Here is a 4673-nt window from a genome sequence, read left to right as displayed (position 1 = left end):
TGACATGTGTTTATTCAAGCTAGTCTCTTGTTTACTACATCGTTAATCAACCATTTTGACACAATTCTGAAACACGACCTGTGACATCATTCGCACGTGATCAATATAATATTATTATACGATATTTATTATTGGTAGATAAAAATAGGTAGTGACGTGTTTGGGGATTTTCCATAGAAAAATGAGGCAGGAACGCCTTAGAACTTTGAAGGCGTGTTTGACATCTTTCATAGTAACATCGTCTATTTTCGCGAGTTGTATGTTAATTGATGTTTATTCTACACAAAAAATGCATTTCTTGCGAAAAATAAACAACAGCTATGAAATAAAATGACCGTAATAAAACTAATGGCGCATTTGGGCATTTTTAATAATTGTTTGCATAGAACAATGCTTATTTAGAAACCCCAGCTATGTCGCCTTCACATGCGTATGGGCAGATATATCCGTCAAATTTAACATAGTTATGTCGCACTTGTCAGTTAAGGGTTATGACCCTTGCAATGAATGCGTAGAACGTTCATCGGGCCTTTTTTTCTTTCCTTGCCTCAAAAAATATTTGAAAATAATCTCCTGTCGATTTTCCGGGTTTCGTCAGGCCTTGTCGGTTGATTTTCTCCCGCCTGTCCTAAATTATCCGCAGCCTTAACATAGTTTCAACCAACACCCTAGCATTGGCAACATACTGATCTACATACTTTAAAAGGCCATCTATTCATGTGACCGAAAGTATCAAGCAGAATCACGACACATAAATCCCAGTAATGTCCGGAATAACTTTGCAATTCGCTTCCTGCCAATGCAATGCTGATATTAGAAATCAAAGTGCTGAAAGCACTGATGGACTAGGGCTTCATTTAGGGGAATGTTGATAACCATGTTCTAAGCATTAAACAAATCGTTTCACATCGCAAGGGGTCACTGTTTAATGGGCTAGCTTTAACTTTAGACTAAAACTGCTTGCAAGCTGCAAAGGAAATTTTAAAAGAGTGGGTAGAGGGAGGAGGGGGGGGGGGGGGCTAAAGTGTTTAATCAGATAAAGTCATAGTTCTTTTAAAAAACTCAATGTCGTTAAATCAGACCTAAACAAATTAATTTACGTGGTTGGCGTATGTTAACCAAAGAACACATACTTCTTTAATTTGATTAAGTCATTTTATATCAAAGGTCTGTTATTTGCAGTTTCAGAGAAGATTTTCAATGATGTAATTATATCCTATATAGAAAACCTGTCACCTCTTTTTTAGGGGAGCTTTAAACCACAGGGCCATACTTTGGATAATATTTGTAAAAGACATCAATAAATGCAACAGTTGGCCATTCGTGTATTGTCCTCTGTCTCTGTCCTGATAGCTCACTATCTCAGTAGTTGCAAATGGTTGTAGGTTCATGATTCTCCTGGTCATTGGTCATACAGAAAGATGTTGAATGTAGAATCAAGAAGCTTTCATTTCAGGCACTCCGAATTGAATAGAACTGTAACATTTGGAGTGCCTAGAATTTGTAGGATTCCTAGGCAACATGTATCAGGTGTTGCAGTACATTTACTTTACTACACATACTTTTACCCGTCCTTGTAAATCTAAAAAAGCTTTCATTTCGCAAAAGTAGTTCATATATTAAACTATAATAAGGTTGCTAAATCAGAGTTTGAATAATTCTAATATCTAGATTTGCCTTTAATTGCAGCAATTTAATGTCCAACTCATGATGTTAATTGAGCTGGTTAAGCAATACTACATTTCCTTGGTGTGGGGATTGCTTTATTTACTTGAATAAACAATCAGTTCTTGCGTTGGAAAGTACAATGTATTAACAATGTTACATGCAATTTTCTTGACCTGACTCCATCCAAGCCTTAAATCTTAGATCAACATGTACTTGGGGCTATGTGTTTTATAAATGAGAACTATAAATTATGTTCAATTTAGTGCCACTTATGATATATCATTCCGAATATAAAAACACTAGTATTTTCTTTAAAACCACTAGCATTAATATGCTATGTTATGATAAAACCATTGCCAAGGTGGTAATTTGAAAACACTAGAAATTTTATTTGGTAAGGGTTTTACATAGTCTTTCTAGACAACTGGACTTGTTTTGCAGTTACTTTAAACATATTCAAAAGCTAAACTGATCAAGACTGTAGCAAAAAACTCACAATACCAAAATGGATTTTAAAGACTTAAGAGATCATTCTCATATCACCTATACCATTAGTTTTTATCTACAAACTTAAGTCAACATAAAAATGTTTTACATTAATATTGCAATGAATAAAACATGTTGCAATAACATACCAATCAAGCTTAAACATGAGATTTCAACATTTTCCAGATAAACAATAAATAATTTTACTTAATAATTTTCTCGATACTTACACAAGCTGGAAAATGGTCTCTTTTTGAATACTTTACATATTTCATGGCTTTCATCATTCAAACTAACATTTCGCTTGTTATTTCAATATTCAATGATTTTGTAAACATTCATAAATGATGGTTAAAATAAAGATTCATACTAATCATGCCTACCAAAAACACCTGACTGACCAATTAGAATTCAATTTCGGCAGGGCTTATTGGTGGTTCAGTGAAATCAACCATGACCACCCACAATCTGCACTGATCAACAGTAGTAAATGCATTGTTTCCATTGTTCTTATTTTCATAAAGTTAGAAAACAACTGCAGTGAATAAAATTTATTCCTTCTCACTGAGAGAGAGTTTAGAATGAACGAAACCGACGGTTACATTTAGTGGGATATCAAATCCTACAAATGTATTCATCATTTTATGTAACCGTATTCAGTATAAATGTTAAATTTTTGTATATTTTGTGCTTCATTTAATTTCATTCTTTGAAATTTGTTTTTCTTAGTGTTTAATCCCAAACATACTTGTTCACATTCAAGTGCAAGAAAAGTCTCTAAATTATTATCTGAATAAATTGTTATATTAATGTTAGGTCACATAAAAGATAAACAATGTATTGTGCTTTTTAAAAATAACAGTTTTTCATCTGTTTAAAATTATTTCAAATGCTGTGCATTGAAATTTGATTATGAGTTTAAACTATGACAGGAATAATTCAAGGGAATGTTTTTTTGTGATTTCTAGCATTTAAATGGTCTGAATCGCATGAAAATTTATATATTACGTAAGGTACCGGGTATTCTCAAATTGGCCACACTTTCTGAACTTTGTACTGTCTTCCTTTTGCTTGTCTCAAATTTAATACGACATTAGCTTCACTTGTTGTTTTTTTACTGTACACGCAAGCTTATGCATCAGTCAATTGTAACCATGCACCCCCCCGGTCCAGGGAATAGCGGGGACTTTTACTTTCGGTTAAGCCAACCCAAGCTAAAATCCCCGCCCTGCAGGGATGATCTGATGGCAAAGTCCCCACCAAATCCCCCCAGCACCCAAGGGACATTAGGTTAAGCCACATCCGCACTGTATTTTCCACGAAGACCCGATACTGCGGGGCCACCTGAAAGGTAAAAACACGGCCCATTTCCCCGGTTTACCCCCGGATGTGGGGGCCCTGGTTACAATTGACTAGTGCATACTGATCCATAGTAATCCAATCTCATGCCAAGACGATTTCGTGTCTGACATCGCCAGGTAAGTTATTCTTAAGCATAAAAAAAGCCTGGACAGCATTTGAGAAAGACTGTTGAGAGGTTAAACCTACATTACTTCACTATGCCACAACATTGGGTGATTACTGATTTTCATTCTTGGCTAGGAAACAAAAAGTGAGCACAAAGCGTCTTCAGAAAAAGAACTTTATGCACCAGTCAAATGTAACCACGCCCGCAACCCCCCTCCTCCAGGTCTTGGGAATACTTTGACTTTCAGTCCAACCAATCCCCTATAAAATCCCTGCCCTACCCTGCGGGAACGAACTGGTGGTAAAATCCCTGCCAAATAACCTCGCACCCCAAGGATCTTAGGTAAGGGTAATTCCCCGCTATATTTTGCGGGAAGACAAAACCACCGCAATCATCAGGCACTGCGAGGACACCTGAAAGGTGAAAACACTGCCTTTTTCCCTAGTATACCCCGAGGGGGGTGGTAACAATTGACTGGTGCATGATAAGAGTAGAAATCAAAAGTGAGCAGGCAAATGCCGATGGTTTATCACACAATGTCATTGAACAAAATGTACTTACACTGAGAATGGCTCCAGGACATTTCTATGCACATAGGTAAACACTCATCATATTCATAAGCCAGATGCTGTGCGCATATTCATAGATTTGGCTTCATTTAGAATGAAACTTCATAAATAAGTATGCGCATATTTGATATTTCTTTATCTCCATTTTGCAAAATTGAAATCACATGATTTTATCAAACGAACTTGTATTGCTTGAAATTCAACGTGTCAAATTAAACATGCTATCCACGGTAAGATGACAATAAATCCGTTTGATGGTGGTAATCATTCAATGGCGACTTTATTGATAAATTTCTTCAATATAACACGTATAAAATTCACATCATCAGCATCCGGAAGTAGTGATAACATGTACATGTGTGAATCATTCGGCCGCTCTGATCAGAGTAAATGAGTCAATACAGTAGACTGGTACTCGAATTTACTTTTCCTCAAAAACACAAGTTATAACGTTATACAGATACGCGGCATATGGTTTTTAT

This window comes from Mya arenaria, chromosome 5 (assembly GCF_026914265.1).
Source record: "Mya arenaria isolate MELC-2E11 chromosome 5, ASM2691426v1".
Lineage (NCBI taxonomy): Eukaryota > Metazoa > Mollusca > Bivalvia > Myida > Myidae > Mya > Mya arenaria.
The sequence above is the reverse complement of the archived record's forward strand: the minus strand, read 5'-3'. Positions refer to the sequence as shown.